The sequence below is a fragment of the Panulirus ornatus genome, chromosome 17 (genome assembly GCF_036320965.1).
Source record: "Panulirus ornatus isolate Po-2019 chromosome 17, ASM3632096v1, whole genome shotgun sequence".
Classification (NCBI taxonomy): Eukaryota; Metazoa; Arthropoda; class Malacostraca; order Decapoda; family Palinuridae; genus Panulirus; species Panulirus ornatus.
Window position 1 is genome coordinate 41594309 of NC_092240.1, and position 25000 is coordinate 41619308.

A 25000-nucleotide genomic window follows, 5' to 3' on the forward strand; every position below is an offset into this window, starting at 1 on the left:
TTTATAATGATATGCATTGTAATATAATGATGCTTTGTAATATACATGATGCATTGTAATATACAATGATGTTGTAATTATGATGCATTGTAATATATAATGATGGATTGTAATATATAATGATGCATTGTAATATAATGATGCATTGTAAATTTAGTGATGCATTGTAATATATGAATGATGATTGTAATATATTGATGCATTGTAATATATAATGATGCATTGTAATATATAAGTGATGCATTGTAATATATGATGCATTGTAATATACAATGATGCATTGTAATATATAATGATGCATTGTAATTACAATGATGCATTGTAATATTATGATGCATTGTAATATATAATGATGCATTGTAATATATAATGATGCATTGTAATATACAATGATGCATTGTAACATTTAGTGATGCATTGTAATATATAATGATGCATTGTAATATATAGTGATGCATTGTAATATATAATGATGCATTGTAATATATAGTGATGCATTGTAATATACAATGATGCATTGTAATATATAGTGATGCATTGTAATATACAATGATGCATTGTAATATACAATGATGCATTGTAATATATAATGATGCATTGTAATATATAATGATGCATTGTAATATACAATGATGCATTGTAATATATAATGATGCATTGTAACATTTAGTGATGCATTGTAATATATAATGATGCATTATAATATACAATGATGCATTGTAATATATAATGATGCATTGTAATATATAATGATGCATTGTAATATACAATGATGCATTGTAATATATAATGATGCATTGTAATATATAATGATGCATTGTAACATTTAGTGATGCATTGTAATATACAATGATGCATTGTAATATACAATGGCGCATTGTAATATATAATGATGCATTGTAATATATAATGATGCATTGTAACATTTAGTGATGCATTGTAATATACAATGATGCATTGTAATATACAATGATGCATTGTAATATATAATGATGCACTGTAATATATAATGATGCATTGTAATATATAATGATTCATTGTAATATACAATGATGCATTATAATATACAATGATGCATTGCACTATACAATGATGCATTGTAATATACAATGATGAATTGTAATATATAATGATGCAATGTAATATATAATGATGCATTGTAATATACAATGATGCATTGTAATATACAATGATGCATTGTAATATATAATGATGCATTGTAATATATAATGATGCAATGTAATATATGATGATGCAATGTAATATACAATGATGCATTGTAATATACAATGATGCATTGTAATATATAATGATACATTGTAATATACAATGATGCATTGTAATATATAGTGATGCATTGTAATATACAATGATGCATTGTAATATATAATGATGCACTCTAAAATACAATGATTCATTGTAATATATAGTGATGCATTGTAATATACAATGATGCATTGTAATATATATAGTGATGCAATATAATATATAATGATGCATTGTAATATACAATGATGCATTGTAATATACAATGATACATTGTAATATACAATGAAGCATTGTAATATACAATGATGCATTGTAATATACAATGATGCATTGTAATATATAATGATGCACTGTAATATACAATGATGCATTGTAATATATAATGATGCACTGTAATATACAATGATGCATTGTAATATATAATGATGCATTGTAATATACAATGATGCATTGTAATATATAATGATGCATTGTAATATACAATGATGCATTGTAATATACAATGATGCAGTGTAATATATAATGATGCATTGTAATATACAATGATGCATTGTAATATACAATGATACATTGTAATATACAATGATGCATTGTAATATACAATGATGCATTGTAATATACAATGATGCATTGTAATATATAATGATGCACTGTAATATACAATGATGCATTGTAATATATAATGATGCACTGTATTATACAATGATGCAATGTAATATATAATGATGCATTGTAATATACAATGATGCATTGTAATATACCATGATGCATTGTAATATACAATGATGCATTGTAATATATAATGATGCATTGTAATATACAATGATGCAATGTAATATACAATGATGCATTGTAATATACAATGATGCAATGTAAAATACAATGATGCATTGTAATATACAATGATGCATTGTAATATATAATGATGCATTGTAATATATAATGATGCACTGTAATATACAATGATGAATTGTAATATATAATGATGCATTGTAATATACAATGATGCATTGTAATATATAATGATGCACTGTAATATGCAATGATGCAATGTAATATGTAATGATGCATTGTAATATACAATGATGCATTGTAATATACAATGATGCAATGTAATATACAATGATGCATTGTAATATAAAATGATGCACTGTAATATACAATGATGCAATGTAATACGTAATGATATGGTGTAATTCATAACAATGCAGCCACTATGGTGATGTAGTGCAATCCATAATAATGTAGTGTAAACTACAAAGATGCAGTGATATATGTAATGAAATGTAAACTGTACTGATGCAATGATAACTGTAATGAATTAATCTGTGCTGATGTAATGCAATCTGGACTGATGTAGCGTAAATTATAAGTATACAGTGTACTTCATGATGACGCACTGTCATAAACAATGAGAAAATACTACGTTATGTATTGGAAAATGGATCTTATACGCTACTCAAAATATCCAGCTGCTAATGATATCAAGCGAACGAAGACTTACGATCCATCACTGTCCTTTGTGACTCTAAGATTCAGTTACACTTGCCGAAGGATTAGGAATTTCATTGCGTAACGTAATTCCTCTCAACGTATCTACATCTGTGATGCATATGGCTGGTGTGTGGAGGTTGCTGAGCGGATCTTCTCAGTCTCACACGCCACTTTAATCTCTGATACATCAAATGTTTCCTCAGTTACTTTACCTTTTTTTTTTATGTTAGCTGAGACGGCTCGGGCAACTGAATGCCGTAATGAAGCCCATCTCATCAAGACTATGTATCGTATAGCGAACAGGAAGCAAAAACAAGAACAAAAAAAATAGATTGTGAGAAAGTCAGGGTACTGGAGAACTACTTAATTGCTTCGTTTAGAAAAGCGGATTTATTTCACGATCGTCAGGTGGTCGGCCATCGTGTCTCCAGGGCAGATATGGATGACCAACCAAGCCATGACACCCCGCCCTCAGAGATGAGTTCCTGTACTCGATAAAAGCTCTGAGAGGATTAGAAGGAAGAATGATTGGCACCACGCCTGACTGGTAGAACGTGGTGGACGTCGTCTGATCGGTGGTGGATTTGTAGTGGTGGTGTGGTGAAGGGCCTCGGATTGGTTCACGGATGGTTTTGGATGGTTGACGGATGGTTTTGGATTGGTTGGCAGAGGATTTTTGGATTGGTTGACGGATGGTTTTGGATTTTTTGACGGATGTTTTTATATTGGTTGACGGAGGATTTTTGGATTGGTTGGGTGACAGATGGTTTTTGATTGGTTGGCGGAATGGTTTTGGATTGGTTGGCGGAGGATATTTGGATTGTTTGACGGATGGTTTTGGATTGGTTGACTGATGGTTTTGGATTGTTTGACGGATGGTTTTGGATTGGTTGACTGATGGTTTTGGATTGGTCGGCGGAGGGTTTAGGATTGGTCGCACACGAGGGCTTATCTTGCGATTGGTGTGTGATGGGTACAACTGACTAGTGATAATCAAATGGTTTTGGTGTGTGATTAGCGTGAGCTGATCCCTTCCATCATTGCCGATGTAAGAAAGTACCGATAACACACAGATTACCGATATAACTAACTTTCGGTATCAATTCATTTCTTATTTTTTGTCTGTCATTAGTGCTGTAGTAGGGTAATTACGGACGATCATTAAGCCATTGTCATCGTCATCAACAACGTTGTTTATCCGTACATTACGACAATACAACAGTTCTAATGAATGATGACAACAGCCATGATAATAGTATTGTTGTTGTTGTTATTGTTGTTGTTGTTACAGTGAGTTATCTCCTTTTTTCTGCTCTTTATCTCCTCTGTAAGTTTCTACGAATATAGTCATTCTTGTGATAATTATCATTTCTTTTCTTTTATGTTAACGAGGACGGCGCGGACAACTGAGGCCCAAATTAAGGCCATTTCCTTAACGCATATATATATATATATATATATATATATATATATATATATATATATATATATATATATATATATATTATCCCTGGGGATAGGGGAGAAAGAATACTTCCCACGTATTCCCTGCGTGTCGTAGGCGACTAAAAGGGGAGGGAGCGGGCGGCTGGAAATCCTCCCCTCTCATTATTTTTTTTTAATTTTCCAAAAGAGGGAACAGAGAAGGGGGCCAGGTGAGGATATTCCCTCAAAGGCCCAGTTCTCTGCTCTTAACGCTACCTCGCTAACGCGGGAAATGGCGAATAGTTTGAAAGAAAAAGATATATATATATATATATATATATATATATATATATATATATAAATATATATATATATATATACATATATATATATATATACATATATATATATATATATATATATATATATATATATATATATATATATATATATATATATATATATATATATATTTTTTTTTTTTTTTTTTTTTTTTTTATACTTTGTCGCTGTCTCCCGCGTTTGCGAGGTAGCGCAAGGAAACAGACGAAAGAAATGGCCCAACCCCCCCCCCCATACACATGTACATACACACGTCCACACACGCAAATATACATACCTACACAGCTTTCCATGGTTTACCCCAGACGCTTCACATGCCTTGCTTCAATCCACTGACAGCACGTCAACCCCTGTATACCACATGACTCCAATTCACTCTATTTCTTGCCCTCCTTTCACCCTCCTGCATGTTCAGGCCCCGATCACACAAAATCTTTTTCACTCCATCTTTCCACCTCCAATTTGGTCTCCCTCTTCTCCTCGTTCCCTCCACCTCCGACACATATATCCTCTTGGTCAATCTCTCCTCACTCATTCTCTCCATGTGCCTAAACCATTTCAAAACACCCTCTTCTGCTCTCTCAACCACGCTCTTTTTATTTCCACACATCTCTCTTACCCTTACGTTACTTACTCGATCAAACCACCTCACACCACACATTGTCCTCAAACATCTCATTTCCAGCACATCCATCCTCCTGCGCACATCTCTATCCATAGCCCACGCCTCGCAACCATACAGCATTGTTGGAACCACTATTCCCTCAAACATACCCATTTTTGCTTTCCGAGATAATGTTCTCGACTTCCACACATTTTTCAAGGCTCCCAAAATTTTCGCCCCCTCCCCCACCCTATGATCCACTTCCGCTTCCATGGTTCCATCCGCTGACAGATCCACTCCCAGATATCTAAAACACTTCACTTCCTCCAGTTTTTCTCCATTCAAACTCACCTCCCAATTGACTTGACCCTCACCCCTACTGTACCTAATAACCTTGCTCTTATTCACATTTACTCTCAACTTTCTTCTTCCACACACTTTACCAAACTCAGTCACCAGCTTCTGCAGTTTCTCACATGAATCAGCCACCAGCGCTGTATCATCAGCGAACAACAATTGACTCACTTCCCAAGCTCTCTCATCCCCAACAGACTTCATACTTGCCCCTCTTTCCAGGACTCTTGCATTTACCTCCCTTACAACCCCATCCATAAACAAATTAAACAACCATGGAGACATCACACACCCCTGCCGCAAACCTACATTCACTGAGAACCAATCACTTTCCTCTCTTCCTACACGTACACATGCCTTACATCCTCGATAAAAACTTTTCACTGCTTCTAACAACTTGCCTCCCACACCATATATTCTTAATACCTTCCACAGAGCATCTCTATCAACTCTATCATATGCCTTCTCCAGATCCATAAATGCTACATACAAATCCATTTGCTTTTCTAAGTATTTCTCACATACATTCTTCAAAGCAAACACCTGATCCACACATCCTCTACCACTTCTGAAACCGCACTGCTCTTCCCCAATCTGATGCTCTGTACATGCCTTCACCCTCTCAATCAATACCCTCCCATATAATTTACCAGGAATACTCAACAAACTTATACCTCTGTAATTTGAGCACTCACTCTTATCCCCTTTGCCTTTGTACAATGGCACTATGCACGCATTCCGCCAATCCTCAGGCACCTCACCATGAGTCATACATACATTAAATAACCTTACCAACCAGTCAACAATACAGTCACCCCCTTTCTTAATAAATTCCACTGCAATACCATCCAAACCTGCTGCCTTGCCGGCTTTCATCTTCCGCAAAGCTTTTACTACCTCTTCTCTGTTTACCAAATCATTTTCCCTAACCCTCTCACTTTGCACACCACCTCGACCAAAACACCCTATATCTGCCACTCTGTCATCAGACACATTCAACAAACCTTCAAAATACTCATTCCATCTATATATATATATATATATATATATATATATATATATATATATATATATATATATATATATATATATGTATATATATATATATATATATATATACATATATATATATATATATATATATATATATATATATATATATATATATGTATATATATATATATATATATATATATATATATATATATATATATTCATTTATTTATTTATGTTGCTTTGTCGCTGTATCCCGCGTTAGCGAGGTAGCGCAAGGGAACAGACGAAAGAATGGCCCAACCCACCCACATTCACATGTATATACATACACGTCCACACACGCAAATATACATACCTATACATCTCAATGTACACATATATATATACACACATAGACATACATATATACACATGTACATAATTCATACTGTCTGCCTTTATTTATTCCCATCGCCTGAGCCAGGTACCCATTTCATGGACCAACCACTGAAAATGGATGAACAGTTGGGTTCACAACCAGAAACCGAACCTATGCACTCGACCCTGAGCGGGCCGTGAATGCGTCATGGTCAGAAACGCTAACCGCTACACCAACATCATTCTACTAAGAATTATCTACATGATGAATGTTGATGCTGGCGATAATGTTGAGCTGATTGGGAGGTAAGAGAGAGAGAGAGAGAGAGAGAGAGAGAGAGAGAGAGAGAGAGAGAGAGAGAGAGAGAGAGAGAGAGAGAGAGAGAGAGAGATGCAGCTTGTGTGTGCCTGTGTACATACGTACATACGCACATGCTTGTGCGTCAATAACTCAATAGACATCTTTTGCACCCCTCCTCTCTCTCTCTCTCTCTCTCTCTCTCTCTCTCTCTCTCTCTCTCTCTCTCTCTCTCTCTCTCTCTCTCTCTCTCTCTCTCTCTCTCTCTCTCTCTCTCTCTCTCCTGCCTCCCCCCCGCAAGGCTCCAGTGTGTGTATTTAGCTCCCGAGCACAAAAAGCTTTTTACCACTACAGTCAGGCATTCCACCCACTTTCCTCCCCTCCCGCGCACTCCCCCGCTCTCCCACGCTCGCCTACTCTTACTCACACAACCCCTACTCCCCCTTCCCAGCGTATCCAACCGTCCCATCCTACCCCATCCATTCCCACCCTCTCCCACCCTAATCCACCTACTCCCACAGATTCCCTCCAGCCACTCTCACCCCATGCCATCCGCTCCTCTCCCAGCTAGTCGCCAGAGTGAGAGGCAGTGAGGGAGGAAGAGAATTGTGCTTGACCGTCTAGCCTCCGTGTATACATATTAGGAAATTAGGACACTACCCTCATGGGGCACCACCAGGTCTTCTGCTATCATTACTTTCCGTGTACATTTCTGTTACTTTCCACTCCTACACCATTTCTTCACCTCTCCCCTTCCACTGTACTACCATTACATCTATCTGTCTCGGTCAGTAGACGACCGTAACTCAGTAGTTCCCCTGAGAAGCAAATAGAGACGAGTCTGTCCTCAATATGAGTAATGGGGTCTTGCCATCCATGTTGGAGACACCCTTCACGAGCCATTGCCTCAGCGCGGGCCCATTACTCCAGCAGACACTCCACTGTGATCAAGTCTGTGATGCACTTGTCTGGTAGCGGACTCAGCTGCTTCCACACACTTACTGTGTACATACGGCACGTAAGAGGCAGATATAAGTTTGGCACATAACTCTCTGCACTTATACAATTGTCCTCCCGTTTGCTTACTCTTTCTTTATCTTTCAATCTTTTTTATTTTTTCTTCTTCCTCTTTTTCTCTTCTTCTTCTTCTTCTTCTTTTTCTTCTTCTTCTTCTTCTTCTTCTTCTTCTTCTTCTTCTTCTTCTTCTTCTTCTATCATTATTGTTATTATTATAATTATTATTGTTATTATTAATGTTATTATTATCATCATTATTATCATTATTATTACAATTATTATAATGATTATTATTATTATTACTATTATTATTATTATTATTATTATTATTATTATTATTATTATTATTATTATTATTATTATTATTATTTGAGTGAGTGCTCAAATTACAGAGGTATAAGTTTGTTGAGTATTCCTGGCAAATTGTATGGGAGGGTATTGATTGAGAGGGTGAAGGCATGTACAGAGCATCAGATTGGGGAAGAGCAGTGCGGTTTCAGAAGTGGTAGAGGATGTGTGGATCAGGTGTTTGCTTTGAAGAATGTATGTGAGAAATACTTAGAAAAGCAAATGGATTTGTATGTAGCATTTATGGATCTGGAGAAGGCATATGATAGAGTTGATAGAGATGCTCTGTGGAAGGTATTAAGAATATATGGTGTTGGAGGCAAGTTGTTAGAAGCAGTGAAAAGTTTTTATCGAGGATGTAAGGCATGTGTACGTGTAGGAAGAGAGGAAAGTGATTGGTTCTCAGTGAATGTAGGTTTGCGGCAGGGGTGTGTGATGTCTCCATGGTTGTTTAATTTGTTCATGGATGGGGTTGTAAGGGAGGTAAATGCAAGAGTCCTGGAAAGAGGGGCAAGTATGAAGTCTGTTGGGGATGAGAGAGCTTGGGAAGTGAGTCAGTTGTTGTTCGCTGATGATACAGCGCTGGTGGCTGATTCATGTGAGAAACTGCAGAAGCTGGTGACTGAGTTTGGTAAAGTGTGTGGAAGAAGAAAGTTGAGAGTAAATGTGAATAAGAGCAAGGTTATTAGGTACAGTAGGGGTGAGGGTCAAGTCAATTGGGAGGTGAGTTTGAATGGAGAAAAACTGGAGGAAGTGAAGTGTTTTAGATATCTGGGAGTGGATCTGTCAGCGGATGGAACCATGGAAGCGGAAGTGGATCATAGGGTGGGGGAGGGGGCGAAAATTTTGGGAGCCTTGAAAAATGTGTGGAAGTCGAGAACATTATCTCGGAAAGCAAAAATGGGAATGTTTGAGGGAATAGTGGTTCCAACAATGTTGTATGGTTGCGAGGCGTGGGCTATGGATAGAGGTGTGCGCAGGAGGATGGATGTGCTGGAAATGAGATGTTTGAGGACAATGTGTGGTGTGAGGTGGTTTGATCGAGTAAGTAACGTAAGGGTAAGAGAGATGTGTGGAAATAAAAAGAGCGTGGTTGAGAGAGCAGAAGAGGGTGTTTTGAAATGGTTTGGGCACATGGAGAGAATGAGTGAGGAGAGATTGACCAAGAGGATATATGTGTCGGAGGTGGAGGGAACGAGGAGAAGTGGGAGACCAAATTGGAGGTGGAAAGATGGAGTGAAAAAGATTTTGTGTGATCGGGGCCTGAACATGCAGGAGGGTGAAAGGAGGGCAAGGAATAGAGTGAATTGGAGTCATGTGGTATACAGGGGTTGACGTGCTGTCAGTGGATTGAATCAAGGCATGTGAAGCGTCTGGGGTAAACCATGGAAAGCTGTGTAGGTATGTATATTTGCGTGTGTGGACGTGTGTATGTACATGTGTATGGGGGGGGGGGTTGGGCCATTTCTTTCGTCTGTTTCCTTGCGCTACCTCGCAAACGCGGGAGACAGCGACAAAGTATAAAAAAAAAAAAAAAAAAAAAAAAAAAAAAATCATTATTATTGTTATCATTATTATTATCATTATCATTATTATTATTACCATTATTATTATTATTACTATTATTATTATCATTATTATTATTATCATTATTACCATTATCATTATTGATACTGTTATCATTATCATTATTATCATTATTACTATTATTGTTAATATCATTATAATCATCATTATTATCGTCATCATTATTATCATTATTATTATTATCATTATTATTATTATTATCATTATTAGTATTATTATTATTATTATTATTATTTTTATTATTATTATTATCATTATCATTATTATTATTATTATTATTATTATTATTATTATTATTATTATTATTATTATTATCATCATCATTATCATTATCATTTTATTATCATTATCATGATCATTATTTCTACTATGATTATTATTATCATATTATTATCATCATTATTATCATCATTATCATTATCATTACTGTTATTATCATTATCATTATTATCATTATAACTGTTATTATTATTGCTATTATTTCTTCTTTCTTTACTTATTCTTCCTAGTCTTGTTTTTTATTTCTTTTTTTTCCTCATTTCTTTTTCCTTATATTCTCCTCGATAACCAATTAACATACTCAAATACATTTCTTAAAACTTTTCTACCCTACCACTAGCAAAAAGACTTTCCGTAAGATAAATCGGTGATCATGTTTGAAAGTAATACTAATTTCCTACATCCATACCATATCATATTTCTGTAATGTTATTCTGTATTATATTTCCCTACACATTTGTGGTATATTCTTCTCATACCTGTGCTACAATTCCTTACACCAGTAGTATAATTTCCTACATCTGTGGTACAACTCCATAAACCTTTGGCATAACTCCTTACACCCCTGGTATAATTTCCTACACTTGTGGTATAATTCCATGTACCTGTGGTATGATTTCTTTACACCCGTGGTATAGTTCCTTACACCTGTGCTATAATCTCCCCACACCTTTTGTATAATTCCCTGCACCTGGGCTATGATTTCCCTACACATGTGGTATAATTCCCTGCACAGGGATTGAGTTTCCCTGGACCAGTCATATAATTTCCCTGCCCATGCGATATATTTTCTCCTAAACTTGTGTTGTCAGTTTGTCTACCTTTGTTCCACCTTCCTCTCCGTGTGCCATACTGCCGTGCACCTGTTCTGTCTTCTGACGACTGAGCAGGAATACCTTACACCTGTCTTAAATTTCCTATACATTATGCTTTACTTTCCAACACCTGGGTTGTGATTTTTTACACCTGCGTTAGGTTTCCCTATACTTGTTTTTGTATATATCTACATCTGTTTACATCTGCTCTAAACCTGTGTAAATTTCCCTTACACCTTTGCTATATTTGTCTACACCTGTGCTATCTACATACACACACAGATACAGTCACAGACACAGACACACACACACACACACACACACACTATATTTCTATATGTGCTATACTTCTCTATACCTGTTCTATCTATCTCTTTGCGTGCCATATCTCTGTACACCTGCTGTCCCATATTTCCCTGCATCTGCACGGTAACACCCTACAACTGTGTCATATTTTTCTGTCTCTGTTTCATCTTTTTGCACATTGATTCCTATTCTGTTTACGTACAAATTTGTTGTTACTGACGAAAACATTTCATTCCTCCACCTCAAAGTAAGTTGAGGTGTTTGCAGCCTTTCAGTAAACACTGAGCCTACTGCAGAAAACGAACGCAATAATATACATTTTTGTGAAGTGGATTTGGTCATTGTGGGTAATGTTGCAGATTAAGGGATTTACCTGCAGGAAAACCTAGTTCTCTTATATCTCATGAAATACATGTGAGTACTCATCACAAAAATTTTTCTTTTTATAATTTGTTCGGTGGTGAAGTAAAAGCATTTGTCATTATGAATAATAACGAAATGTAAGATACATATAGAAATTATCTCTCTCTTCTCGTTCATGAATCATCTCTACATCTGGCTAGATTTGTCAACATGTTATGGAGGGAATATAAGTCACCATGTAAATAAGTACCAGAGCGTTTGTATTTCATGTAAATCGACCCTTTTTCATGGATCGCCTCAGCCTTACGAAAATACGCTTAACAAATGATTGAAATCCTCGACTTTGGATATATATACATATATATATATATATATATATATATATATATATATATATATATATATATATATATATATATATATATATATATATATATATATATATATATATATATATTGGGGAAGAGCAGTGTGGTTTCAGAAGTGGTAGAGGATGTGTGGATCAGGTGTTTGCTTTGAAGAATGTATGTGAGAAATACTTAGAAAAGCAAATGGATTTGTATGTAGCATTTATGAATCTTGAGAAGGCATATGATAGAGGTGATAGAGATGCTCTGTGGAAGGTATTAAGAATATATGGTGTGGGAGGAAAGTTGTTAGAAGCAGTGAAAAGTTTTTATCGAGGATGTAAGGCATGTGTACGTGTAGGAAGAGAGGAAAGTGATTGGTTCTCAGTGAATGTAGGTTTGCGGCAGGGGTGTGTGATGTCTCCATGGTTGTTTAATTTGTTTATGGATGGGGTTGTTAGGGAGGTAAATGCAAGAGTTTTGGAAAGAGGGGCAAGTATGACGTCTGTTGGGGATGAGAGAGCTTGGGAAGTGAGTCAGTTGTTGTTCGCTGATGATACAACGCTGGTGGCTGATTCATGTGAGAAACTGCAGAAGCTGGTGACTGAGTTTGGTAAAGTGTGTGGAAGAAGAAAGTTAAGAGTAAATGTGAATAAGAGCAAGGTTATTAGGTACAGTAGGGTTGAGGGTCAAGTCAATTGGGAGGTGAGTTTGAATGGAGAAAAACTGGAGGAAGTGAAGTGTTTTAGATATCTGGGAGTGGATCTGGCAGCGGATGGAACCATGGAAGCGGAAGTGGATCATAGGGTGGGGGAGGGGGCGAAAATCCTGGGGGCCTTGAAGAATGTGTGGAAGTCGAGAACATTATCTCGGAAAGCAAAAATGGGTATGTTTGAAGGAATAGTGGTTCCAACAATGTTGTATGGTTGCGAGGCGTGGGCTATGGATAGAGTTGTGCGCAGGAGGATGGATGTGCTGGAAATGAGATGTTTGAGGACAATGTGTGGTGTGAGATGTTTTGATCGAGTGAGTAACGTAAGGGTAAGAGAGATGTGTGGAAATAAAAAGAGCGTGGTTGAGAGAGCAGAAGAGGGTGTTTTGAAGTGGTTTGGGCACATGGAGAGGATGAGTGAGGAAAGATTGACCAAGAGGATATATGTGTCGGAGGTGGAGGGAGCAAGGAGAAGAGGGAGACCAAATTGGAGGTGGAAAGATGGAGTGAAAAAGATTTTGTGTGATCGGGCCCTGAACATGCAGGAGGGTGAAAGGAGGGCAAGGAATAGAGTGAATTGGAGCGATGTGGTATACCGGGGTTGACGTGCTGTCAGTGGATTGAATCAAGGCATGTGAAGCGTCTGGGGTAAACCATGGAAAGCTGTGTAGGTATGTATATTTGCGTGTGTGGACGTATGTATATATATGTGTGTGGGGGGGGGGGTTGTGCCATTTCTTTCGTCTGTTTCCTTGCGCTACCTCGCAAACGCGGGAGACAGCGACAAAGTATAAAAAAAAATATATATATATATATATATATATATATATATATATATATATATATATATATATATATATATATATATATATATATATATATATATATTTATATATATATATATTTTTTTTTTCTTTTTTTCATACTATTCGCCATTTCCCGCATTAGCGGGGTGGCGTTAAGAACAGAGGACTGGGCCTTTGAGGGAATATCCTCACCTGGCCCCCTTCTCTGTTCCTTCTTTTGGAAAAAAAATATATATATATATATATATATATATATATATATATATATATATATATATATATATATATATATATATATATATATATATACATATATATTTACATATATATATATATATATATATATATATATATATATATATATATATATATATATATATATATATATATATATATATATATATATATATTTTCATTTATTTATTTTTTATTTTCCTTTGTCGCTCTCTCCTGCGTTAACGAGGTAGCGCAAGGAAACAGACGAAAGAATGGCCCAACCCACCCACATGCACATGTATATACATACACGTCCACACACGCAAATATATATACCTATACATCTCAATGTATACATATATATACACACACAGACATATACATATATACAAATATACATAATTCATACTGTCTGCCTTTATCTATTCCCATCGCCACCTCGCCACACATGGAATAACAACCCCCTCCCCCCGTTATGTGTGTGAGATAGCGCTAGGAAAAGACAACAAAGGCCCCATTCGTTCACATTCAGTCTCTAGCTATCATGTAATAATGCACCGAAACCACAGCTCCCTTTCCACATCCAGGCCCCACAGAACTTTCCATGGTTTACCCCAGACGCTTCACATGCCCTGGTTCAATCCAGTGACAGCACGTCGACCCCGGTATACCACATCGTTCCAATTCACTCTATTCCTTGCACGCCTTGCACCCTCCTGCATGTTCAGGCCCCGATCACTCAAAATCTTTTTTACTCCATCTTTCCACCTCCAATTTGGTCTCCAACTTCTCCTCGTTCCCTCCACCTCCGACACATATATCCTTTTTGTCAATCTTTCCTCACTCATTCTCTCCATGTGACCAAACCATTTCAAAGCACCTTCTTCTGCTCTCTCAACCACACTCTTTTTATTGCCACACTTCTCTCTTACCCTATTATTACTTACTCGATCAAACCACCTAACACCACATATTGTCCTCAAACATCTCATTTCCAGCACATCCACCCTCCTCCGCACAGCTCTGTCCATAGCCCACACTTCGCAACCGTACAACATTGTTAAAACCACTATTCCTTCAAACATACCCATTTTTGCTTTCCGAGATAACGTTCTCGACTTCCACATATTCTTCAAGGCTCCCAGAATTTTCGCCCCTTCCCTCCACCCTATAATTCACCTCCGCTTCCATGGTTTCATCCGCTGCCAAATCCACTCAAAGATATCTAAAACACTCCAGTTCCTCCAGTTTTTCTCCATTCAAACTTACCTCCCAATTGACTTGACCCTCAACCCTACTGTACCTAATAACCTTGCTCTTATCCACATTTACTCTCAACTTTCTTCTTTCACACACTTTACCAAACTCCGTCACCAGCTGCTGCAGTTTCTCAAATGAATCAGCCACCAGCGCTGTATCATCAGCGAACAACAACTGACTCACCTCCCAAGCTCTCTCATCCACAACAGACTGCATACTTGCCCCTCTTTCGACGTGCTGTCAATGGATTGAACCACGGCATGTGAAGCGTCTTGGGTAAACCATGGAAAGTTCTGTGGGGCCTTGATGTGGAAAGGGAGCTGTGGTTTCGGTGCATTATTACATGACAGCTAGAGACTGAGTGTGAACGAATGGGGCCTTTGTTGTCTTTTCCTAGCGCTACCCTGCACGCATGAGGGGGGAGGGGGTTGTTATTCCATGTGTGGCGAGGTGGCTATAGGAATAAATAAAGGCAGACAGTATGACTTATGTACACGTGTATATATGTATATGTCTGTGTGTGTATATATATGTGTACATTGAGATGTATAGGTATGTATATTTGCGTGTATGGACGTGTATTTATGTACATGTGTATGTGTGTGGGTTGGGCCATTTCTTTCGTCTGTTTCCTTGCGCTACCTCGCTAACGCGGGAGACAGCGACAAAGCAAAATAATAATAAAGAAAATATATATATATATATATATATATATATATATATATACTTAATATTCATTTGTTTGTTATACTTTGTCGCTGTCTCCCGCGTTAGCGAGGTAGCGCATGGAAACAGACAAAAGATTGGCCCAACCTACCCACATACGCATGTATATACTTATACGTCCACACACACATATACACACCTATACATCTCAACGTATACATATATATACATATATACACATGTACACAATTCATACTTGCTGCCTTTATTCATTCTCGCAGCCAACCCGCCATACATGAAATGGCAACTCCCTGCCCCCGCACGCACGCGAGGTAGCGCTACGAAAAACAACAAAGGCCACATTCGTTCACACTCAGTCTCTAGCTGTCATGCACCGAAACTACAGCTCCCTTTCTACATACTAGCCCCACAAAACTTTCCATGGTCTACCCTAGACGCTTCACATGCCCTAGTTCAATCCATTAACAGCACGTCCACCCCAATTCACTCTATCCCTTGCACGCCTTCACCCTCCTGCATGTTCAGGCCCCGATCGCTCAAAATCTTTTTTACTCCATCCTTCCACTTCCAATTTGGTCTCCCACTTCTCGTTCCCTCCACCTCTGACACATATATCCTCTTTGTCAATCTTTCTACACTCTTTCCCTCCATGTGGCCAAACCATTTCAAAACATCTTCTTCTGCTCTCTCATCCACACTCTTTTTATTACTACCATCTCTCATATATATATACATATATATATATATATATATATTTTTTTTTTTTTATACTTTGTCGCTGTCTCCCGCGTTTGCGAGGTAGCGCAAGGAAACAGACGAAAGAAATGGCCCAACCCCCCCCCATACACATGTACATACACACGTCCACACACGCAAATATACATACCTACACAGCTTTCCATGGTTTACCCCAGACGCTTCACATGCCTTGATTCACTCCACTGACAGCACGTCAACCCCTGTATACCACATCGCTCCAATTCACTCTATTCCTTGCCCTCCTTTCACCCTCCTGCATGTTCAGGCCCCGATCACACAAAATCTTTTTCACTCCATCTTTCCACCTCCAATTTGGTCTCCCTCTTCTCCTCGTTCCCTCCACCTCCGACACATATATCCTCTTGGTCAATCTTTCCTCACTCATTCTCTCCATGTGCCCAAACCATTTCAAAACACCCTCTTCTGCTCTCTCAACCACGCTCTTTTTATTTCCACACATCTCTCTTACCCTTACGTTACTTACTCGATCAAACCACCTCACACCACACATTGTCCTCAAACATCTCATTTCCAGCACATCCATCCTCCTGCGCACAACTCTATCCATAGCCCACGCCTCGCAACCATACAACATTGTTGGAACCACTATTCCTTCAAACATACCCATTTTTGCTTTCCGAGATAATGTTCTCGACTTCCACACATTTTTCAAGGCTCCCAAAATTTTCGCCCCCTCCCCCACCCTATGATCCACTTCCGCTTCCATGGTTCCATCCGCTGACAGATCCACTCCCAGATATCTAAAACACTTTACTTCCTCCAGTTTTTCTCCATTCAAACTCACCTCCCAATTGACTTGACCCTCAACCCTACTGTACCTAATAACCTTGCTCTTATTCACATTTACTCTTAACTTTCTTCTTCCACACACTTTACCAAACTCAGTCACTAGCTTCTGCAGTTTCTCACATGAATCAGCCACCAGCGCTGTATCATCATGTTTGGTAAACATGCGGTTGTCCAATTCGACAATGGCATGTTTACTAAATGTGGTCCTAGTTACGTCTCTTCGTTGTATATCAACTGACTTATATTTCTCTCTTCAGTCTCCCCCGATGATGTGATTATTACACGAAAGTGCACTTGGAAACTTATCGTGTTTCGCTTTCCCCGTGGACTCTTAGGAATATACTTGATCACGAGCAAAATTGTGATCCTTTCCAATATATATATATATATATATATATATATATATATATATATATATATTTATATATACAGAATGGAAAAAGGTGAGAACAATGGAAGTAAGGGGAGTGGGGGAGGAATGGGATGTATTTAGGGAATCAGTGATGGATTGCGCAAAAGATGCTTGTGGCATGAGAAGAGTGGGAGGTGGGCTGTTTAGAAAGGGTAGTGAGTGGTGGGATGAAGAAGTAAGAGTATTAGTGAAAGAGAAGAGAGAGGCATTTGGACGATTTTTGCAGGGAAAAAATGCAATTGAGTGGGAGAAGTATAAAAGAAAGAGACAGGAGGTCAAGAGAAAGGTGCAAGAGGTGAAAAAAAGGGCAAATGAGAGTTGGGGTGAGAGATTATCAGTAAATTTTAGGGAGAATAAAAAGATGTTCTGGAAGGAGGTAAATAGGGTGCGTAAGACAAGGGAGCAAATGGGAACTTCAGTGAAGGGCGTAAATGGGGAGGTGATAACAAGTAGTGGTGATGTGAGAAGGAGATGGAATGAGTATTTTGAAGGTTTGTTGAATGTGTCTGATGACAGAGTGGCAGATATAGGGTGTTTTGGTCGAGGTGGTGTGCAAAGTGAGAGGGTTAGGGAAAATGATTTGGTAAACAGAGAAGAGGTAGTAAAAGCTTTGCGGAAGATGAAAGCCGGCAAGGCAGCAGGCTTGGATGGTATTGCAGTGGAATTTATTAAAAAAGGGGGTGACTGTATTGTTGACTGGTTGGTAAGGTTATTTAATGTATGTATGACTCATGGTGAGGTGCCTGAGGATTGGCGGAATGCGTGCATAGTGCCATTGTACAAAGGCAAAGGGGATAAGAGTGAGTGCTCAAATTACAGAGGTATAAGTTTGTTGAGTATTCCTGGTAAATTATATGGGAGGGTATTGATTGAGAGGGTGAAGGCATGTACAGAGCATCAGATTGGGGAAGAGCAGTGCGGTTTCAGAAGTGGTAGAGGATGTGTGGATCAGGTGTTTGCTTTGAAGAATGTATGTGAGAAATACTTAGAAAAGCAAATGGATTTGTATGTAGCATTTATGGATCTGGAGAAGGCATATGATAGAGTTGATAGAGATGCTCTGTGGAAGGTATTAAGAATATATGGTGTGGGAGGCAAGTTGTTAGAAGCAGTGAAAAGTTTTTATCGAGGATGTAAGGCATGTGTACGTGTAGGAAGAGAGGAAAGTGATTGGTTCTCAGTGAATGTAGGTTTGCGGCAGGGGTGTGTGATGTCTCCATGGTTGTTTAATTTGTTTATGGATGGGGTTGTTAGGGAGGTAAATGCAAGAGTCCTGGAAAGAGGGGCAAGTATGAAGTCTGTTGGGGATGAGAGAGCTTGGGAAGTGAGTCAGTTGTTGTTCGCTGATGATACAGCGCTGGTGGCTGATTCATGTGAGAAACTGCAGAAGCTGGTGACTGAGTTTGGTAAAGTGTGTGGAAGAAGAAAGTTAAGAGTAAATGTGAATAAGAGCAAGGTTATTAGGTACAGTAGGGTTGAGGGTCAAGTCAATTGGGAGGTGAGTTTGAATGGAGAAAAACTGGAGGAAGTGAAGTGTTTTAGATATCTGGGAGTGGATCTGTCAGCGGATGGAACCATGGAAGCGGAAGTGGATCATAGGGTGGGGGAGGGGGCGAAAATTTTGGGAGCCTTGAAAAATGTGTGGAAGTCGAGAACATTATCTCGGAAAGCAAAAATGGGTATGTTTGAAGGAATAGTGGTTCCAACAATGTTGTATGGTTGCGAGGCGTGGGCTATGGATAGAGTTGTGCGCAGGAGGATGGATGTGCTGGAAATGAGATGTTTGAGGACAATGTGTGGTGTGAGGTGGTTTGATCGAGTAAGCAACGTAAGGGTAAGAGAGATGTGTGGAAATAAAAAGAGCGTGGTTGAGAGAGCAGAAGAGGGTGTTTTGAAATGGTTTGGGCACATGGAGAGAATGAGTGAGGAAAGATTGACCAAGAGGATATATGTGTCGGAGGTGGAGGGAACGAGGAGAAGAGGGAGACCAAATTGGAGGTGGAAAGATGGATTGAAAAAGATTTTGTGTGATCGGGGCCTGAACATGCAGGAGGGTGAAAGGAGGGCAAGGAATAGAGTGAATTGGAGCGATGTGGTATACAGGGGTTGACGTGCTGTCAGTGGATTGAATCAAGGCATGTGAAGCGTCTGGGGTAAACCATGGAAAGCTGTGTAGGTATGTATATTTGCGTGTGTGGACGTGTGTATGTGCATGTGTATGGGGGGGGGGGGGGGTTGGGCCATTTCTTTCGTCTGTTTCCTTGCGCTACCTCGCAAACGCGGGAGACAGCGACAAAGTATAAAAAAAAAAAAAAATATATATATATATATATATATATATATATATATGTACGTAAAGCATAATAGTTTCCTTATTCTCTCGTTACTATGAGCTGTGAAGATAGTTCAAAGCCACAGAAACGTACAAAGTTGAAATTCTCAGGGAATTGGTTATGATTTCACTCTTAAGTATCAGGAGAGTGACCGTTGTATAAAGGTAATTGTGAATGTTTCAACATTCTCCTTTTTATAACGTAATATCGAGTACTTATATACGTATTCTTCATCCTTGTTGCCATCACTTTTGATTCAAACTTCTTCTCTTGCTAAATTACAATATAATACAATCTAATTAAAATATAGTTTAATGTAATCTAATACAATACTTACGTTTATATTTTCCCTTTTCCAGGTATGTGCCCAGGGCTCAGTTGACGCAGGCCAGGGACGGAGGTGGTGGCCACACAGGTACATCATACACGGGAAATTACATTATTAATACGCCATTGTTGTGACACATTAGGCCTAGGGCCGCACACCCCAGGCCTAAAAGTTTCAAGGAAAATGGGAAACATGGAAGGGACACTTTCATTACTGTCAATGATTAGTGAAATACGAAGAAAATGATTCGTTGTTTTACACTTCAACGTCAGCGTATATTAATGGTTATGGGTTATAATAACACGATTCTTCGTTCACTTTTTGGTCTTGTATGAATTCTAAAAGACGTGATGATTACCTTATGGTTGCTTTTGGTAAGTACAAGGTAAACCGTAAACACATGCAAGCACACAAATCCAAGCAAACACACACTCATACACACACACACACACACACACACACACACACACACACACTCACTACCTCCCCATTACAAACTCTCTCTCTCTCTCTCTCTCTCTCTCTCTCTCATCAGTGACGCACATACCACTGACAAACACACACAACCTCCCAACAGAGGCACATTAATGTTACCCTCTAAACAGTATCCTATCTACCATGACGACCAAGAACCTCTCCAAAATAAACTTTAGGGTGTGATAAAGACATTAAGTAGCTCCTAAATTTGATTCTAAGGCGGAGAATCCTCCATAGTGAGAGAGAGTGAGGTTATATGATGGGATTTTACACCCATGGTTAGGTCACCGTGCAGGGTAATGCCTCTTCATGTGGACAATATACCAGAATTTTCTTCCCTTGTCGCTGCGATCCTCTGATTCATCTTGATTAATTACCTTCTTTGCAATAACGTGTGTGTGTGTGTGTGTGTGTGTGTGTGTGTGTGTGTGTGTGCACCATCAGGCATGGCCCCAGACACCGGGGACCGTAAATCATGCGTTTGTTAGTCTGTGATTGCTTGTGCCTGTGCGTCCCTTTCTCAAGACCGAACTATTGCACTAGAGGTCCTACATTTCGGGTGTGGGTACTGCAGACTCTGGGCCAGGTTTAAGACCACCGCTCGTTGGCCTTCATGACCGATATGAAACCGCTAGAGGGTAGCACAGGTCGCCTCCTCACCCCTGTGGATAACACTTATCTCTCCTCATCTCATAGTGAATATAAACGTTCCCTGTGTACATCCCTGTGTATAAAAGTTCTTTTGTGTACTTCCCTGTGTTCAAACGTTCCCCTGTAAACATCGCTATGTTCAAACGTTTCCCTGTGTACATCGATGTGTATAAACGTTCCTCTGTGTACATCCTTATATCTAAACGTTCCCCTATAATCATCCCTGTATTCAAACGTTCTTCTCTATTCGTGCTTGTGTATAAAAGTTCCCTGCGTACCTCCCTTCGTATAAACATTATTCTGGATACATCCCTGTGTTCAAACGTTCCTTTGTGTACATCCCTGAATTCAAACGCTCCCCTGTAAACAACCCTGTGTTCCCTATGTACTTCCCTGTGTTTCAGCGATCTCGGTGTACATCCAAGAGCTCCAGCGTTCCCTGTGTAAATCCCTGTGTTCAAGCGTTTCATGTGTACATCCCTGTGTTCCAGCGTTCCCTGTGTAAATCCCTGTGTTCAAGCGTTCACTGTGTACATCCCTGTGTTCTAGCGTTCCCTGTGTACACCCCTCTGTTCCAGCGTTCCCTGTGTATATTTCTGTGTTCCAGCGTTCTCTGTGCACATCCCTGTGTTCCAGCGTTCCCTGTGTACATCTCTGTGTTCCAGCATTCCCTGTGTACATCCCTGTGTACCAGCGTTCCCTGTGTGCATCCCTGTATTCCAGCATTCCCTGTGTACATCCCTGTGTTCCAGCGTTCCCTGTGTACATCCCTGTATTCCAGCATTCTCTGTGTACATCCCTGTGTTCCAGCGTTCCCTGTGTGCATGCCTGTGTTCCAGCATTCCCTGTGTACATCCCTGTGTTCCAGCGTCCCATGTGTACATCTCTATGTTCCAGCTTTCTCTATGTACATCGCTGTGTTTCAGCGTTCCCTGTGCACATCCCTGTGTTCCAGCGTTCCCTGTGTACATCTCTGTGTTCCAGCATTCCCTGTGTACATCCCTGTGTTCCAGCGTTCCCTGTGTACATTCCTGTATTCCAGCATTCCCTGTGTACATCCCTGTGTTCCAGCGTTCCCTGTGTACATCCCTGTATTCCAGCATTCCCTGTGTACATCCCTGTGTTCCAGCGTTCCCTGTGTGCATGCCTGTGTTCCAGCATTCCCTGTGTACATCCCTGTGTTCCAGCGTTCCATGTGTACATCCCTGTGTTCCAGCGTTCCCTGTGTACATCCCTGTATTCCAGCATTCCCTGTGTACATCCCTGTGTTCCAGCGTCCCATGTGTACATCTCTATGTACCAGCGTTCTCTATGTACATCGCTGTGTTTCAGCGTTCCCTGTGCACATCCCTGTGTTCCAGTGTTTCCTGTGTACATCCCTGTGTTCCAGCATTCCTTGTATACATCCCTATGTTACGGCGTTTCCCGTGTACATCACTGTGTTCCAGCGTTCCCTGTGTTCATGCCTGTGTTGCAGCGTTCCCTGTGTACATCCCTGTGTTACAGCGTTCCCTGTGTACATCACTGTGTTCCAGCGTTCCCTGTGTGCATGCCTGTGTTCCAGCGTTCCCTGTGTACATCACTGTGTTCCAGTTTTCCCTGTGTAAATCCCTGTGTTCCAGCGTTCCCTGTGTACAAAAGGCAAATGTTTTAATTGTGAAAGGTCCGTCTGGTGCCGGAGGTGTGTGTGTGTGCGTGTGGTGTCTGCTGGCTATATGAAAGTTATTGAATTCATAAAAGTGGCTTATTTTTTTCTTGTATGAGAGAGAGAGAGAGAGAGAGAGAGAGAGAGAGAGAGAGAGAGAGAGAGAGAGAGAGAGAGAGAGAGAGAGAGAGAGAGGCTGCCGGAGTCCGTCTTTTTAAAAGTTACACTTTTTAGCAGGGCTGTCTCATCGGGAGCACAGTCCCACTCCAAAAAATTCTTCCATTTCCCTGCTAATGAGAGCAGCGTAGCCTCGGAGCTGAAGGAACCCATGGAATTGGCGTTCTGGAGCAAAGGCAGGACCCGCTGTAGGAAGAGGGGTAATATCATGCATCTCTCATGCGCTGTTGTCTGATGCTGTGTGTCTCTCTCTCGTACCTCCGGTCTCTCCTGAAGAGATTTTCTGCTTGCCTCCCAGTGTCATACGTCACCTGTGTGTGAGATAGTTGTGGCTGGTGATTCTCGACGCTGGTTTGCATTTCTGGTGATCTTTTCTGAGCATGTTATGAGTGGTAGTCAGGACAGTGCACAACTCTGTCCACTCTACTGGTTATATCAAACCATTTCTCATTTTCAAAAGCTGTATGAACCTTACATATGTAGGAAATATATGTACTTTTTATTGCTTATAACAGCTGAGTTATTGCTTTTGATTGTTGGTTTACTTTTTTAATAGCTGTTCTAATGCTTTTGATAGATGGTTTATTGCTTTTGATAGCTAGTTATATCGCTTTAGATGCCAGGTTTATCACTAAATAGCTGTTTTTTTTTTTGATAGCTGATATATTGCTTTTAGTAGCTGGTTTACTGCATGTAAAAGCTAGTTCATTGATCTTAATGGCTGGGTTATTGCTTTTCATAGCTGCTTATACTACTTTTGATAGCTGGTCTACTGCTCCTAATAATTGATAAATTGATTTTGATGGCTGATTTTGTTGTTTTAGATAGCTGGCGTACTGCTTCTAGTGGCTGGTTTAATGTTTTTTGATAACTGGCTATCTATTTCAAAGTCTGACAGAAACTTCCATGAATTATACCAGGGTATAGGTCAAAAGCTTTATTTTGGTTGTCTAACAGCATTTACGATCAAATTCTTGATCCTTTTCCATCATAATTTCTCTGATTCCAAAAATCATGTCACTCGTTGTCCCGGTCTTTCGAAAACCACGCTGCCATACCCCTAGCTGTGGTGTTATTATATTTAGTTTTACTTCTCAAATATTCCTTCCTATATCTCGCACTCATCGCTTATCAAACATTCCTCTTATAGTTCTAACATGCGCCTGGATCGCCCCATTTACTAATACTGGCGACGTCGCATGTTAGTTGGCATATTTCCCTCACCCAGTGCTTTATCTGCATCATGGAATACCTCGAACTTCACGTTTCCATCAGCAATTTGGAACAATTCGATAAGTACGCCACGTATGCTACTTTCCTTTCCCTTACCTACTGTCTTCATGCACCATTCCATTTCCGCCATATTGATTGCGACTTCTTGCGGACCAGTTATGTTAAGTTCATCTTCGTCCTAAGTACATTTAGCGCACTTACAAAATCATCAGCCTATTTTTCGCTAAATTCTTTTGAATCCGCTACAAACTTATCATTCTTATTCTTCACTGAATCGTTATTCAGATTACGTT